The 20,063-nt window shown below is 26.5% G+C and overlaps 1 long non-coding RNA gene across 1 annotated transcript; it reads right to left on the bottom strand.

The window, feature by feature from the left end:
* Positions 1-2,496: 2,496 nt before the first annotated feature.
* On the bottom strand, positions 2,497-4,381 carry LOC114124574 (uncharacterized). Its single transcript, XR_003592453.2, has 4 exons — positions 4,024-4,381; positions 3,043-3,191; positions 2,870-2,973; positions 2,497-2,776 (listed from the first exon to the last, which is right to left on the bottom strand). It is a non-coding gene; the product is annotated as an uncharacterized LOC114124574 (long non-coding RNA).
* Positions 4,382-20,063: the final 15,682 nt, after the last annotated feature.

The following is a 20,063-nucleotide window of genomic DNA, read 5'->3' on the forward strand; positions in this document are numbered from 1 at the left end:
GTTTATGATAAATTTAAATTTTTTAGACGCTGCTTTATTGATAATGAAAATAAAGAATATTAGGTAGATGTAAATTTAATATTACTATTGACAGGTAGGTATTGTATAAAATAAAAAAAAATTATTAATTTACATATACTAACCTACTCTCATTAAACAGTTCTAAATAATTAAACTATTATTCATAAAAAATTTAAAGTAGACACACATTTTTGCAGGATGTGGCGATGTGCAGCTGCACATCCCGTGCGCACGCCTATGGACGTGATGCCTATTGTGATGTCTCCGATCTCCTAGTCTTACTGTGATTTTATAAAAATAATAAATATGCTACTGCGTTAGTAAAAATACAAAAAGCAAATATTATAATGAATATAACACTATACCTATGTAATTGTTTCGTTATAAGACTGTAAGTGAATTATTTTGAGAACTTATTCGTACTTACCCACACCACCGTGATCACCTTGACGATTTGTCGTAGTCAGTGTTTCCATAGTATTATTTCTTCCACCGAAATCGTAATTCTCAGAAATTTGTTTGTAAAACGCTCACTCAAGCTGCCGCCGCCGCCGCTCGAGTTATCCTTCTTCGCCGCTGTCTACCCGCACGTCATATGGTCGTCATGCATACATTGTGTGCGTCGACGAGAGCATTCGTCACAGTGATATCATATTATATACTACAAATGTACTTGTTTAGGTCGACTTTTTGACTTACGCCCATCGCGAGACACGTTGGTTAACGAGACGATTTCCAAGACGCGCGACAGCTTTTTGCCACAGTCGTCTTATATACTTCGTTTAGACGTTAACGGTTCATCACGTAGTTAGCATTTGGGCGTTCACGTCGTACACACGCGTATTATAATACCTGTACCTACGTGTTTGAAGTTTTAAACTGCAAACGAGAAATACGCGAGTTTATAATAATAATAATAATAATAATGATAATATGATATATAGGGGCGAGTGAGACCAGTGTATAAACTCCTAGAGAAAGAAACGCGACGTGAGAGAGAGAGAGCGCGAAACGGAGCGAATTAAGTCTTCAGTTATCTGTAGTCGTAGCGGTTTTAGATAGCGGTTAGTTGTTATATAAAAGACGTAATGTGTACAATATTTGGTACTGTAAAAGGATGTGTAGCTACGATGTCAAACTTCGAGTGTTTCATTACCGATATAATATATATTATACGTAGCTGCAACGAATAAATTACAATTCCTAATCATCGAGTATATCACGTTTCTCGGGTGTTTCCTCAGCGGCGCTAATATATTATATGTACCCCCCCAAAATAGTCGTATTTAATACTATTATATGGCAGTCTCAACACCGTCGGCGTCGTCTCTAATATAATACATATTTTGTGTGTGTGTGTGCGTGTGCGTATTTATTTAGTACACGCGCGCACAATAATATATTCACTTGTATATATTTCTGTACTACTCGACCTGCTGTAATTCGGCACACCTCCGACGCTTTTCCAAGATCCATCATCATCGCGGAAAACCAGGCGAACGCATCGTCGAAAATTCACAATTGTCTTTTCGTTTGTAAGACACTAAATTCACATTCGCGTACAACCTAAAACAGTATAATATTTAATAATGTCATAGAAATTTCTCAAGGACTTTTTTTTTGTTATGAAATTAAAACTTTGTCGTATTATTTATGAAGGGCATCTCATTTTTCGAACAAAAGTAATTTTATTTTTATTTGACAGTTCTGAAAACACGCGTTTCAAACTGTTTGATTATTCTATAAGTGAATGTGAAGTCAAATAAAATAATATTTGTATTTTTTTTTTTTTTTTTTTTTGCTAAAAGATTCAATGTATCAAAAATAGGCACGCGAGTTACCAATATAAGAAAATAATAGTTTAAACTCACATTAGTCTAAATCCCATTAAATTAAATGAAGTTATACGTTTCGAGATCAGACCACCAAACATGCGTAGAAAAAATTGTCAGCTGTCTAATAATTGACAAGTGAAAACCGCTTTTTATTACATTATCGAAATAGTTTTTGAGACTTGTAACATTATTTTATTAAAACAAACATTTATATACAACTGAAAAACATATAATCAGGACTACTTCAGGAGCACGCGCATATACCTGTATATTCGACTCGAACGATTCAAAGGTTCAACAACGAACATTTGAGATGAACAAAAACAATATTATTTTTTTCCATTAAATATTAGTTTACTGAGACATCTCTGTGGTCTTAGACGATGTTTATTACGTATAAGTTGTTATTAGTGTAAATGGTTACGTAATAGGTGTATTAAATATATGTGGTGATTGTGGTTCCATCTTATAAGAAAACATCTTATGTTTTTTCACCTTGTACACTTTGTATAATAATATTACTTTTAACGATCAAACAAATATTATTTTTAGTTGTCAACCAGAATACTACTCGAATAAAATTATTATTAATTGAATGTAAAATAATAAACAATCATATTGTAATGACTTAATTGAATCGAAAATTATAATAATAGCTTTATAAATTATTCTACATTTCTGCTTTTTAAATTAGGTTTCCTGCAAATAAAATATCATAAAAAAATCATTTGATATATTCATACAGAAATAAACAATTTATTATATTATCATCATCAAATAATTATATTTGATATTTAATATTTGAGTTAAAAAATAATAAGCAGCGAGGGATTGCAAAGCTTACAAATTATCTGTATTCATGAACACCTCAAAACTTTAATCGTAACCACTGTCAATTGGCGTTGTTGGTTATCCGGTACCTATAACATATTTTTTTTTAATCAAAAATAATGCTACTAGTAGTCATGCTTTAAAATATATTATAAGTCTGTTATCATTATATTATTATATACCGATCAATTTTTAGTCGTGTTCTTTTTGTTGAATATTCATGGTTTAATTTGTTATTGATTTATGCAAATAGTACCCTTTAGTATTTTTGAATTAGTTAGGATGTCTATAATTTGATATAATTATTAATTTTATATTATTTATTGAAAATATTGGTGGGAACAATAGTATATACCTTTGCGATGGATTCGAAATAAATTGTATTATAATAAATGTTCCAAGTGATTACACTGATTGCACACGAGCTACAAAGCATTTTAAACTGTTCTTTTTCAAATCTAAATGACACGATTATGTAGTATTTTTCTTATTATAAGATGAAACCTAATTTTTAACATTTCATAAAAATAAAAATAATTTTTATTAATTCATTACTTTAATAATATTATTATATAATTTATAATTTATATCATAAAGTAGTTGCAGTGGTTTGATACAGAAACCACCAATGCTTTTCAAACACTAATGAGTTCTGGTAATTTTTTATATGTATAATATGAAAGTTAATGACATCAAAATTTTAATAAAAAAAACACATTTTCTAATTTTTTTTTTTAAAAAACTTTCTCAGGAAGTTTGTATTAAACTTTGAGAACTTAGAAGAAGTGTAATGAAATGTTTTGAAAAAAAAAAATAATCGAGACGCCATTCAGCATATGCCCTCATATTGTTTTGTAGAAATACCCGTGTTCAGGACATTTTCTTTTATCATTACTTTTTGTTTCAGTTTGATTAATCCATCGTAATTTATCATTGATTACGATTTCCAATCAGAACAATACATTGTATAGGTAAAATTTATATTATGGTTATAGTAGTAATCAATATTAATTATTTATTAATTTGTCAACTAGTGCCGATGTAGCTGCTTTAATCCGCCACCTAGTTCGCTCTCGATGATTTCTTAGAACAGTTGTGCGGTTTCGAGCAAACGCCTATGCTTTCCAATACAATCCAGATAATAAACAATATAATATAATGACATAGTAAAGCGACGTTTAGGTTCGGAAACATCGCATAGGTGATAAATAATTACAGTGTAATATTGTAACACACAGTAAAGCGTTGACGCCGATTCACTATAACGGTACACTATTATATTATGCTAAAATAAATACGTTATACATATAGATATACACGTCGCAATATATATTACCATTTAATATGTATTTTATACATTGTTGACGGTATACAGATCACTTTAATGTGTCTGTTGAGCATTCGATCGCAGTAATGAGTGGTCACTGGTGACGTTATACTCTATGACGATAATATTATAATGTTCTCAAAGTTGTTGACGATGGGTCGGTCACACGACCAGATACAACTCATTATGCATTATTAAAATACATATAGGTACTGTGTTGTGGTACGTCGCAGTGCACATTTGGTTTATTCGTATAATATTGTACTCGATGGCAGTTTCGGGATGATGACAAGCGATGCGAAATATCGATCTAAAATTTAGTGAAATAATTTTAAATTAATACAATTTTAATATAAAATATAATGTATATACCTATAAAAAAATCCATTATTACTAGCGAGTCTAAAATGCTCAATTTCAGTGTAAGCAGGTTATCTATATTAAACGATGATTGGTTATAATTTATTATTCTTCATAATATTTTGTAATTGTTGACCGGCGCGATAGATAGGCAATTTTGGTGCATTGACGTGTAGTGGGCGTTTGAACGTATCTTGTTCTAGATTCAAAATAATCCGCAGTTTGAATATTGTATTTAGTTATAAAAGATGGAAAACACACAGAATTAAAACAGGGTGATTTCTTAAGGTATTTACTACAACTGTCCACAGTTAAGATTATACAATATATCTATTTTAAATTATGGAGATGGGAGATAATAATTAATATTATAATCAGTAAATTCATAAATATGAATTGTATTCAAAAACTTCGATACCTAAAGGTGCGCTAAATAAGGCGAAAAAGAGCATATTTTGTATTGTTGTAAAAATTACATTATTAAATAAATTAAAAAAAAAAAAAAAACAAAGAATTAAAACTAACATTTAATAGTCAAAAAAGTGCAGAATATTATTATACACGAGCAACACGCGATAAAAAGTCCGCGATGATATGGTGAGGGGACGCACTGTTCGGTTCATAGGAGAACTATTGATTAATTTTAAAATTATGCATACTTAATCAATGGTTGAACAGTCTGAAAAACTTTGGAATGCTAGAAAAATCCAGATTATTGTACTACAGATCACCTAACTGACTATTCGTTGAGTTTGGTGACGGGAGGTCTCTCACTTGAATCACAAAAGTCTGTCCAGGTGTATCTTGTTACGACTCAGATGAAAGACTAAATGTTCAATGATAGGTCGCATGGTATTTTATACCTGCATTATCAGCGATTGGACGTCGGTGACACAGTTCAACGGTCAACGGTCAATAATTATAATAAACAATTTAATAATAATAATAAGGTTTAAAGTAATAAAAAAGTCGGCAAGTGGGTACCGCTCTGCTGTACATTAGGGGGTGGGGTGGACCTCGGACTAGGGTAGATTAAATTTGAATGCAATGATAAGTATCATTGTATACGAAAAACGATTCTGAACGGAGATGATTTGTCAGTCTATAATATATTATAATTAAATATTGTCATATATTCTATTTTGAAACATATATTCCGATTTCATAAAAATTTAAAACTCAAACGCTAAAAACATTTTTCCTATAATGACTCTTAAAATTTTCTCTATAGCTTTTTGAAGCAAAACTTATGGAAAACTTAGTGTTGAATTTTTTAACGTTAGATATAAATACAAACAATTTTATGAATTTTGAACTACAAAATAATTTGCAAATATTCATGATTTTGACGAATTTTTGTCAAAATTTGAACTTCAAATGCTAATAAAAAAAAATTGTGCCTATGTATTCTTATAATTTTTTAATCACTATAAGAATAACATATGAGGAACTTTGTATAAAATTTACAAATATTTTGATAGGGCCAAAAAAATTTTATCGACACTTCAAAAAAAATTTTTCAGAAAAGTTGAAAATTTCAGTTGTCTATAAATAGCTTAAAAAAACTCAAAATATTTTGAAAATTAAATCATGTAAAGAAAATGCCAATCTAAATAACTGGTAAAATTTTCAAGAATCTACGACTTATACTTTTTGAATAATAACAAATATCAAAAATCGTTTGAGGCTAAACCGTTATTTAACGCGGTTTTGTAAAAATTTAAATTTCAAACACTCATAAAAATATTTTGTCTGAATCCGGTAGAGTTTTTTTTACAGATATTTGAAGAAAAATTTATGGAGAACCTTGTACCAAATTTTCAAAACTTAGTTATAAAAGAAAAAAATTTTATGATTTTTCAACTTCAAAATTACTTGCAAATTTTCGCGTTTTCGACAGATTTCGTAAAAATTTGAACTAAAAACGCTTATAAAAAAAAATTGTGACTAACGATTTTTAATTTTTTTTAGCTACAATAAAAACAACTCATAAGGAACCTTGTATTAAATTTTCAAAACTTTTTGGTCATCCAAACATTTTTTATTGACACTTTAAAAAAAATTTCTCAAAAAAAATCGAAAATTTCAGTGGTCTATAAATAACTCAAAAAAAGTCAAAATTTTTTGAAAATTTAACTATATATAGATACCACTGACATTAACAGTTTGTGAAAATTTCAAGTATTTTCAGTGATTAGTTTTTGAATTATAACCATAAAAAAAAATTGATTTGGTCGAAAACTGGTTTTGCGTAAAAATTCCCGTTTTTCCGTAATTTTTTTTTTGTTTTTCTCGATTTTTTTGAAAACTGTTGGAAAATGTTAACTTTTTACCTCTATAATGCACCAAGGATATTCAATTTTACATCGGAAACCACCCCCATAGTTTGAAATTGGAGCATTATTTCGACTAGTTATGCTGTACACAGACACAAAAAAAAAAAAAAACAAAAAAAAAAACATACATCATTGTAAAATCAATACATTCTTCACTCCGTTCAGAATCTAAAAAATTCAATATGATAATAACAAAAAATATACACACACACGTCATATATATTACATATGTATAGTAAATATGACAATTTTGCATAGAACAATAAATACTTACAAAAACGGCATAAACATAAATAATGTTTTATTATACCTATTCGATTATGGGTCTATATTACTATAGAGTTATGACTTTTTATCAAGATTTTTTGACCAATTTTTACAAGAGTATAATATACTCTGAAGTCAGAGTCTGTACTCTGTATAAATTGTTATATCAAATCAAATAATTGAATAATACCGAAAAATTATTCAATAATTAAATCTTGTGCATAAATTATATAATAATGTCATATGTGTAAAATATATAATAAACATGTTAATTAGTATCTAATAGGTTTTACACAAATATTTGGTTGCTTATCGATTTATGTTTTTATAAAATACAAAACAAGGTAAAAGGTAAAATAAACTTGGGTTTGTTATTATTTCTGCGAATAAATATTCAGATGCAACCGAAATATAAAAATGATTAAATTTGAAATAACTAAATAAAAATATATTGGTATTTCAAAAATTAGAATTTGAATAAGTTTATTATAAAAAAAAAATAATGATTATAAATGTAAATAAATAAATTATTTATAAATATGTTAATCATATTATAAATGAATAGTTTAGTGATAGTTTAATAATAAGTAAAAAAATTTAAGATGTTATGATATATTTTTCTCTTATTTGTTATATTTAGTTATTAGAAAATCAAATACTTATTATATTAAGTGTTTGTACAGGTGTATTAGATGGAGTATATGCTGTATTATGAATTTTTTTTCAACAGTATCAATATATTTCCGGAAAATCTACAGTGGAAAAGTTTTTTTCTAAAAAGATTTTTTTTAAATAGAAAAAATACCCAATCAGTTTTTTGTAACCTCTGTTTTAACAGAAAATTTAGTCTAATAGTACTATTTATATTATTAACTATTTCTATTTTTTTCTCAGTTGTTAGTTTAGTAGTAATTTCCCCAAAGAAAAACCAACAAATACTGTCAAAAAAAAATGAATGTGTTAATAGTAGTAGTTTAAATGAGCTCTAATCAGAATTGATAATTTTGAATATTTGAACTTCAAATGCCAAAAAAAAAAATTATACCTGTGTATTCTTATAATTTTTGAATCCCTATAAGACTAACTTATGAGGTACTTTGTATTAAATTTTCAAGTATTTTCACTCGTCAAAATTTTTTTGTTGATATTTATAAAAAAAAAAACTAAACAAAAACGAATATTTCAAATGCCTATAAACAGCGTTAAAATAAGCGAAATATTTTTAAAATTAAATTCTGTAAAAAATGCCAATCTAAACAACTGGTGAAAATTTCAATTATCTACGGCTTACAATTTTCGAATAATCTATACTATAAAAGCAAAACATATAAACACACTATTTGTTGTGAAAACGAAACATATATCTACGTGTTCTTATAGTCACAGTAAGTGTATCTTTATTTAAATTATTTCGAAAAGGGAATAAAATAAATTTTGTGTCTCTCTTGTAAAATTAGAATTTCGTCGTATACGTATTATATTATATTATAATATATTAAAATAATTGTTAAAAGCGTACCTATAGTTAAGCAGTCGCCCACAGCCCATCTTTGAATGTGTATGTACTGTATAGAATCGACGACAAATCAATTATTATTGTCGACGTATATGAGATGTGACAACGGTTCGGTGCTTTGAACGGTCCTGCGGGGTTTGAAGTATAGATCACTGCGTTCGAACTACGACTGACGAACTTAATCTTAAGACTTGAGTAGTTGTGATAGATTAAAACGAATCCAATAATAATAATAACCAATAGAAAAGCAGTATAGTAGGTCTTCGGCGCGTTGATTGGCGTATGGTGCGAAGACCCACATAATGCCATCCCCAAAGTTGTTATTTTATAATCATTATTATTGTTATTCATTTAACGACCTTATAATATTATTATATAATAAATTTTCTGAGTGTAAGAATGATAAAAGTGAATAAATAAATAAATAATATTATTATATTATATAAATTTCATAAAAATTTGAACTATAAACGCTTATAAAAAAATTGTGACTAACGATTTTTAATTTTTTTTTTAACTACAATAAAAACAATTTATAAGGAACCTTATACTAAGTTTTAAAGTATTTTTGGGCATCCAACATTTTTTTATCGACACTTCAAATAAAATTTTTCAGAAAAATCAAAAATTTCAGTTGTCTATAAATAGCTAAAAAAAGTCAAAATATTTTTAAAGTTTAACCGTGTATAGATAGTGGTGATATAAACTTGTGGGTAAAAATTTCAAGTATTTACAGTGATCAGTTTTTGAGTAACAACTAAATCAAAAAATCGATTTGGTCGAAAACTGGTTTTGCGTAAAAGTTCCTGTTTTTCCGTCTCTGTTCATTTTTTTGTTTTTCTCGATTTTTTTGAAAACTGTTGGAAAAATATTTACTCTTGACCTTTATAATGCACCAAGGATATTAAGGATATTCACTTTGACATCGGAAACCACTCCAGAAATTTGAAATTGAACCATTATTTTGACAAGTTATGCTGTACACACACAACAAAAATTGTTAAATCAATATATTCATCACTTTGTTCAGAATCTAAAATTATTGTTTTTTAATATTTAAGTAATTTAAAAGCATAATTATAAGAAAAAATTACATTTTTTTCTAAAAAGAAACAATTATCAAGATGACAAGATTTTCTGTAAATTGTAATGTTTATAATGTGCTTTTAATTTTTCAATTCTATTTAATTATAACTTTTTTCATGTAATTAATATGTACACTGTAGTTATACAATTAAAATAAATTTATATTATATTATTACGTATTATATTATGTATAAAACAATACATATTTATTTAGAGATTAAAGATAATCTAACAATAGTTACAACAATAAATTAAACTGTTCGTGGTATATGGAACATATGAATAATACAATTTAGATAGAAGGATTATCAATATTATTGATTAAATTTAGTATTTATTCGTATTTAATATAATTCCTTATGTAATTGATAGTCACCGTCGAAATTCCGTGACTGTCAAGTAGATGGAAAAGGTTGTCTCTCAGCCCTATTGTTCTGACCTTCTATTCGTCTTCAAAAGCTTCTACCTATACATCATATCGTCGCTTTACACATTAATGTGTGCATGTATATATTGCACAATATATACCTACTAGATAATCCATTCGTACAAAGAGGTCAAACAATTGATTTAATCCGCTTATGTAAAATTATTAATAATTTTCAAACGATTAATAAAATTGAAAACTTATAATCAAATATTTGAACAATATAAAATAACAAACTTGTGTTGGTTTTTCTAAATTTTGTATTTTAGTATTATATGAGAATGCAATGTACTAATTTAATAAGAAAAAAAAATAGAGAAAATTATATACATAAATCTTCGTCCTACATTATTTAATAAGTACCTACACGTGTTAAAATTATCTTTTGCTTGAGTTACATTACTTAGTTATATAAATTTACTCTAACTATAAAATGGTAATTTATAATATAAAAGATGTGTTTGTTACATGAAAATACAAAAGCTTTCAATAATAATTGTAACAACTTTACGTAAATAACTATGAAAGATTTTGCACGAGCCTATGATAAATATTATAAAAAACAATAAGTGAAACATTAGTTTTAAATTATTTCCAAATTATTGACATATATAATTATTATAGGAAGGTATCATGTAACAAATGTTGATATTCCCTTTGAATTATTTCCAGACAAAAATCATAATATAACATCGATAATATTTTTTACACAGAGTGTAGTTTATCTTGTAATTTTATTAATTGAAGTACGTTATTATAAAATATAATACGTTTAATTTTTATGATAATAAGAGGTTTTATTAAAATCTTAGATTGAACTTAAAGTAGTTAGTTATTTATTTAAAACCTTTGTATATGCTTCAAGAAATTTGTGTACAATAAAAACTCAAAACGAAAATATTTAAGTATTGTACACAAATCTATTTTTTTTTCGAAAAGCAGATATATATATTAAATACATCACTTATGTATGCTATTAAGTCCATAATAATATGTTTGAAAAAATTTAAAAGGTATGTTAATTAGAATATTTCAGTATATGTATAATTTATATTAATCTATCAATGTATATAATTTATGAAAATAGTTTAAGTAAAATAAATGATACATCTTAAAATTCTAATTATTTTATATTTTTGTAAAACCAAATATTTGAATTACTAAAAAACTACTTGTTTGAATTTTAAGTTAAGTACATCAACGTCAAAAAAATTATATATTTGTACTTAATAAATTTAATAGTTTATAATGTATGTTTTGAGTGATTATATATTCACTTTATAATCATAGTATGAAAAAATGTAACAAATAAAAATTTAATTTTAATGATTCTGAGCTTTTTACTTTTGGTTTTTAAGTGTGTAACACTATAAAATAACTTACGCAATTTATGTTTGGCTCCAAATTACGAACACAACTAATTTAACTTACATCTACTGTGCTGACCGAGTATCTGAGGACTAAAGAATTATACTGAATATCTAATTGGCTCTTCATACAAGTTAGCTTTAATAATGTTTATAATTTTTTTAATATACTAAAAATAGGTACAGGTTTTCAATGTTTTCATCTAAGTTTAATATTTCTGCAGCTAGCCTTACAAAAATACTGCATTAAATTAATTGTTATAACGTACTGAAAATTATTTTATATTATACCTACTGTATGTTTCGTGGCTTAAATCTATTGTTTGTGAAACCAATTTGCTTTCGTTAGAGAAAACTGACACAAGATAAAATGTTCTAAATATAAATTTTAGTTAAAAAAAAAAATGCTGCTTTTAGTATAATATTGTGGCTAAATTTATTCATTAATAGTCAATTAATAAAAATTATATTCTCAAAGATGCTTAATATGATTATAATTTTGATACGATAAATTTGACGTAAAAGTTACAGCTTGATAATTAAATTGAATATTAATGCCAATAAACACATTTATTTTTATTACATCCCACCTATATTGTGTTACCTATACATTTTTATCATATTGTTTTTCGCATTTTCAATTACGAATTCTATTAAATATTTAATATGATTTTCCAAAATCATAAAATTATTATGACTATTAATAATAATTATTGATATTAGTGGTTTGGTTAGCCTTACGTTATCGTTGAATAATATATATATATACATTGCTCATCTTATAATATACTGATAATTAGCTTAATTCTAATTAAATAACATTTTAACATACGTTTCTTATTTTTTTTTAAATTTTTCTTTTTGTTATTTATCGATTATTTCTTGTAACACATCATAGTAACATTGATAGTAATTTATTATAAAGTTGTAGAGGAGTACTTTCCAAAAGCTAAAAATGCCTGTTCACGCATTATTATTTTTTTTTTTTAAAATATTTTATCGAAAATACTGTGTCAGACGTTGATATAATAGGAAATCAATATCAAAACATTTTACTCGTTATATTTTTTTTTATCTTCAAAAAAATCTAATGCATTCTACAATAATAATATTCTGTAACCTTACCTACGTATTATTTGTCATCGTTGTATTTGAAATCTGTGAAGTTAAGTTTATCATTAAAAAGTTCCTGCTGTACTACTACATGGTATTTTTTATTTTCTATACTTTCGAAATTTTAATATACTTTTTTAAATTTATATTTTATATAAGTCCATAGCAAGAGTCATTATAATTTAAAACATATTTAATCAATAATTAGTATTCAATTACAAAATATCTATAATACGAATACAATTTACTTTTTACATAACTAGTTTAAACATATTTAAGATATTAACCTAGATATAAAATCATTGGACTAATATTTAAATTCACTACCCTTTATTGAATACATAACATCTATGGTTACTCGTCTGTATTCAAAGCTTTACTTAAGAATTTTATGTTCCGGGGTTAATCGTTTGATGGGCCCTTAACTTAAATTATAAATTTAGTTTATGCTAGTTTACTTTCTATATTAATTATTTTTTTTTTAAGATTATGACAAAATTATTCCATACGTCTATAAGTAATTATTTAATGTTGATTGATATAAATAAAAAGTATAGTGTTGTATTACAACAAAAAATAAATATCATAACTAAAATAATATACTATATATTACTATAATAAAATAATTATCATTCACAAAAATTAATCAAATTTTTTTTCTTAGAGAATTACTATAGGTTTTTAACCTAATCTGATAAATTAATACACACCCATAGTAAATTTCATCTATGTGCTACAGCTACAAATAATGCATACAATTTTTGAATAAATATAAAAAAAAGTTTATCGCTTCCAACAATATTTCACTGCATGTGCACCGACTAAATTGAGTGAATAAGCAAAATACAGGCAAAATAAAGTGTCACTGCATTTTTTCTTTTTATTGGATCATGTAAGCTCTTATATACACCAATCATATTACACTAGCATTGTCGTATGCAATAAACGAAATTTACTGTAATATTACGAGAGCACTCTCGCGCCTTGTATAGTATAAAAATACCGAACTGACTAATACAATTTTATACACACATTTCACACGAAACATAGTATATAATATAAACGTATGAAGATTATTATTGGTGTTTACGGTTCTTTATAGAACCTTTACTTCTGTCGTCGAGTGGTAAAAATCATTTAATAAAGCCAAATTAATATAATACGAAGACCCTCGTAACTGAAGCCCCCCCCCCCTAAGTGGAGCTCTGTCTATATGACCATATCTAATAGGAGGTACATTACCATCGAAAGTTGACGACTTAAACAGTGTTAACACAGATGTTGACGTAAGTCAGTGGTTCTTAACGTTTTTTGAATGACGGAACACTTATAATTTTATGAGGTTTTCGCGGAACACAGCCGTAAAATAAAACAGTAATTATATTAATTTTTTGATTGTTTAATATATTATTAAACAATAAACGTATAGCATAAAACAGTTTGCAAATATGTTAGTAAAACGTCTTACTCATATCATTGTGTTTGGTTTTAAAAGTTAAAAAATATTAAGAGAACGAAAATAGAAATACTAAATAAGATTTTTTCACTGATTTTAAAATTTCGTCGGAACACTTAAACTAAGTCCTCGGAACACCGGTTAAGAACCACCGACGAAGGTATAACGGACTTTGAGCACGCGACTAGTGTCGCGAGACGTGCAGCGGCACAATGCGACTTGAAACAATATTGTCGTTTGAATAAGTCGGTTGATGCAACAATAATACGATATAGAACATTGCGATAGTCGTGTGTAAAATCTCAGTCGTCAGAGAGAGGGTTTCCTTCGGGCTTCAGTGCCGTATTTGAGTTACATTCTTATGCGTATATATCAAAATATATTTTATGTGGTATATATTGTGCACAACCGCAAGAACTATTACGTCTTCTCCGTGTTCTGAAAACGCGTTGATTATCCTCCATACACATTGTACGACGCCGGATCGATATAAATATATATATTATACATATATCATACGTTTGACGATTTTATCCTATATATATTGTATTATTTTCGTTCGATTAAAAGTATCCTTTTATCCAACTACAATTGTGCACACACATATTATACGCGTATAATATATATATATATATTACATAAATCCTCGTATTCATGTTTGTCCCTTTTTCTCTTCAAATCGGCTTTCAAACTTATTGTTAGAATTGTTCGTTGTTCATCTAGATTCTAGACTTACACGCACACATACACGTACACACTCGCGGAAAACTGCGTATCTCTGCCGTTAAATTTTCTTTCATATATAATATTCAATATTTGTATCTCGTTTGACCGATGTTTAACCGTCGTGCAGGAAACACACGTGGTCCACATTATATGGACGTCTTTGAACCGACCGGAACTTACAGACATTTCCGGATAAACTGTTAGATCCAATGCGAATTATCTCGTACGAACAATTCCGCGAATTTTACGTGCACTGCTGCGCATAATAATATTGAATAATATTCATTTGCAGGCGGTGAATTCAACAACTACTGCTTGTAGACTAACCTAACCTACACCGTTTCGTGTGCAGTATTATCTTAAATTTATTTAAATATATACATGGCAATTCGTTCTATAGAAGTCCAATAATTAAAATTCTAATTTTGAATGTATTGATCAGTAGACAAAAAAACGAAAATTAATAAAATGTAATTGATTCCATTTCAATAGCATTAGAATATACCTAAAAATAGCGATTACAATTCTAAACAAGCAAGATATCATATATACAATTTCTGCAGCGATCTGTGAAATGAGTTTATATTAGTTACGCGATTTAAATATTTTTTTTAAATGAGGTGCCAAATTTAAGTAAAGCAATTTTTTTAAAACTTTTTCTACTTTATAGTAAATAAATAATTTATTTTATGTATGTGTGGCGCATATATGGAGTTGAAGGGTTATAGGTTATTTATTTAGTGTTTTAATTAATTAATGAAAGTGTAAAGTGGGAAGTTGAAAATAGCTTTTGCCATGCATACCGATTATATACATATATAAATAATAAATAAATATTACTTCTATACATAATATATTATTCGAATTATAGAGTTTTCTATAATAATATATTTTAACTTTTATATTATGCGTTCGCCATCACCAACGGTGCGTTTATAAATTTTATGGCAGGGGCCAATAAACGCGGGAAAAATAGAGATGCCAAAGTATACCCAACCAGCTCCCAAATAACGATTTTATCTTACTCAGGACATTTTTAGATCTACCAATATATAGAAATATACAAATGCTAGAACTTGCCGTTTCTAATAACGAATTACTTACTATCGTTGTCCGCCACTATATTGGTCGGCCCGCTGTAAAATATTTCACGCGGATACTGCAGCAGGTACAACCCTCTAATATAACGTTATCGACCTCGGTATTTATTGCAATTCGGTGGCTTATCGCCGTTTTTACTGCATACCATGTACGAAATATTATCATTATTTATTACCTACTCTGTGGGTCATTAACAAAAATGGTAGGTACGCGCGTACAGTTCACACACAAAGCTCCGAAATTAATTATCACGTTTCATATAGGTGGTAGTTGATATTTTGGTTTAGTAATACATCAATCGGACACGTCAACCAATGCGATTAATCGATTAAAATAATAATAGAACCTGCAGGTAACAATGTTACCTAAATATTATCGTTTTATTTTTCCCAAAGATTAAACGAATCGACATTATGATAATTATTAATAATATATACATTATACAACTGCAGCAGTTTTATAATAGAGTGGATGAGATAATTCATTATAAATTATTATGAGATCATTTTTATTGTCATTTACCAAAAAATTGTGTCTGGTATTGATCAAAGTGTCAGACCTATATTATTCGTTAATGTTATTAATCATAATCTTTATCTGCAGTTATCATTATGTTTAAACATATTTTCTCATGGTAAAAATGTATTTTATATAAGTAGGTATATATGTGATGAAAATCTATTATTGTATGTAGGTACCTTTCAGTTATTGTTTTTTGTCAAAGTGCTGGATGGCCGAGCTAAGGTGATTAATAAATAATAATTAAAATAATAATAATAATAAAAAAAATTAAAACTCAATGACAAGCATTCACGTAAAGGAATAATAATTAATATTTTCGTATAAAATTGATGTAAACAAGGAAGGAGCTCTGTTCTATGATAATTTGCTAATTAAAATATGTTGAGTTTATGTTTATCTTGTCATCGGGCAGCTGTAAGTTACCTACTGTAATAATGCTTATATTTCTAAATATATTTTATTTTTAAATAAACGTTATTATATAATTTTATGATTAATATTATTTAGTATATTATTACCGATGTAGAACCATAGTAAACGACGTGAATATGTCCATGATATATCGCATATTATGTAGCTTAACATTTATATTTAAATATTTTTTAAATTTCAATACGAAATGTCAAAAAGTTTCAAGTCACTTCAAATAATATTTTTTTGAATAACAATAAAACAGTTAAAATCAATATTTTTCGTTTAAATGTTGTCAACATTTTAATTTTATTCATTCATACAAAACATATGGTGCCTCGTACACAACTTTTTTTTTAATTTTCGATAAAATAATAGGGATAAAGTAATTAAAACCATCCTGCTGTACAGTATGTGTTAAATGTTAACTCGATGATAAATCATTATTGTATACGAAAAATTATTCTAATCGAATACGTCTGTCAGTCTATATTAATAAGTATATTTATATTGATGTTGAAATATTTTTTTTTTTTTTTATTAATAGGTTGAATTGATTTTTGATAAAAAAAAAAAATTGCGTTTAAAAATGTCATTGTGTGTATAAATTATTATTTCGAAATTCCGAGTTTCCACGAATAATATATTTTAAAAATTTTAAATGTTTGATTGAACTGTTAGGTATATTGAACTTAAACACAAAATAACTTGTTTTAATGTCCCTCGCGGATGATCAAATAAATTCAGATTTTAGAATATAAATGAAATATTCTTGTACATTATGATGTAACGAGTTTTTATTTTACTATATTTTATTTCTTTTTCAAATAACTTTATCCCAACGGAGTAATCAAATAATAAACCGTCTTTTTTGGTTTTTCTGATTATATTTTTTTCCACGCGAGGGAACTCTACACGCGATGTCATCATAAGCCGTCGACGGCTTGTGGTTATAACTAATTTTGCATTGAATGAAGACATTTTTGGGATGTTTTTTTATAATACGACTGAATAATTATTTTTACATATTATATTAATAGAGCACGTTTAAAAAAGTTCTGTTCAAAGCAAAATGTTTATTAATTTTAATATCTTATATTGTTTTTCCAACAGTTAATGTAATTAATTTCTGTCTTGTGTAAGTATTTTTTTAATTATTTAATCATTTTTACATTCTAAATAAAATACAAGACAAAAGTGCTGTGTAAATGATTTGTATTACTGTTTATAATTCAATGTCACTAATTTATTATTATCGAGTTATGATATAAAATAATTTTTAACCGATAATTTTTACAGATTAAATATACGTATTATTTATTTACTATATTAATTCGAACTTGCAAAAATATATATATTATAAACTTTTTATTTAATTATTTGTATGATAATTATAATTCGTTTAGAATACGTATAAAATAATTTAAATGTTTGATTAAAATATATATTTATGGTAATTATTTGGTAGGAGAATAACGAACACCCGTTGAATACGTAATGACAGTACATATAACTGCCACCACAGATGGCAACAGATATTTTAATTTTATTTGCTACACACACATTAACTTAAATTCATTTATTCCATTTACATTTGTTATGTAGGTACGTATAAATGTGTATGATTCTATTTGTCCACAAATGAGTGATGTCATTCACAGATTCCTATAATTCGTCAAAAGGAATAAAAACTACTTTTTTATGCACTATTATCGTATTCCGTTATGGTATAGCTTGATAGATTAGCTATGTTAAGTATTGTGGAACTAAGTACTTATTTATAAAATTATTATTATTATTTTTTTTAATAAGGCATTGGAAAAACTGTTATGATGGTTTTTGGATTATCTATGATGTATAAATTCTACATAATATTCATTTGAAATTTATTCAACCAAACGAGAGTTGTGATTTGAAAATGTATTGATAAATATAGCCGTTGAACGAAATAAGAAAGCTTAATATTTGTTTTACTATAAAACGATTTTTTTTTTTTAGCTTATCATCTAGTATATATATTTTTTCGGGTAGAAGAAATCATAAATTGGTATCATATAATATTAAATACGTAGATTAAAAAGTTCTCACGTTTTATATTGCTTTGCAGTTCGCAGAGATCAAATTGTGAAAAACAGTTGTTTTAACAGTAGTAAATAAAAACCAGATAGGTTTAAAAGAAAATGTTTGTTTTTTGTAAATTATTTAAAATTCATCGCACCATTGAATTCAAACTACGTATGATCTACTCCGTACTCGACATCTACTGTATAGCAGAGTGTGCTCCTAATGTTACCTAATTATCCACCCTTTTTTATGAACTAATTTAATTATGTCCTAAAGTATAACAGACAATTTATATATAACACACTAATGAATCAAAATTATTATATTTAAGTATAATGAGCTAGTTACGAGAAAATTCCGAAAAAACCCGCCATTCCACTATGTTAAATTATATCCAATTTAAAAAGTATAAACTAAAAAATTATCCACGTAATATCTAGAAACTTGAAATTTACATAATAATAGTATTATAATTTTTTATACATAGTTAAACTTTCTTAATTATTTAGTGGGTAAAAATTCTTGAAAATTTTATGCAAGATTCTAAACAAGTGGTTATTAATTCTTATATCTGTATACAAATATTAAAAATATATGCATCCTTTTTTTTTTTTTTTTTATCAAAATCACGAACATTTACTAACTACAAACACTGAGATAGATAAGAATATACTGGAGCGCGGACTGTGATGTAAAAACGGGCCGACGTATTTTTCGTTACCCCCACTCCTGTATGGCAAGAAATTGAACTTCCATACCAATAACATTGAAAGACTACACATTTTAACTTGACACAACTCTGGGATAAATGGTCGTATTACGTGAACTTTGGTATCAAAATTTTTGTTTTTATGTGTACTTCAAACTTATATTTACAAAAAATAAAAACTCTGAACAACATTTTTATTAAAAACAAAATTGTCCACGCTGTAGTATACATAGTAAAATACTCGTCACGCGATACCATATTATAATTTATATTATTTATAATGAATCTTGGAAAAAAAAGCCCAGTACCAACTAAATACATTTTTTTTTAATTTTATAATGTACCTTTACATCAATTTAATTATGTAACACTTTTTTTGAAATAGGTATTTTATTATTTATAATATATATTATATAAAATATTCGTTTAATAATTTGTATATACTTTTCTATCATAATAATATTTAATAAAATAATACACCAAATATTTTAAACTATAGGTATAAAATATACATTTGAAGTATCTATAAGAGAGAAATCATAATAAAAATAACATAAAATAAAATAGATGTTATTTGTATATAATTTT

The sequence above is a fragment of the Aphis gossypii genome, chromosome 3 (assembly GCF_020184175.1).
Source record: "Aphis gossypii isolate Hap1 chromosome 3, ASM2018417v2, whole genome shotgun sequence".
NCBI classification, from domain to species: Eukaryota; Metazoa; Arthropoda; class Insecta; order Hemiptera; family Aphididae; genus Aphis; species Aphis gossypii.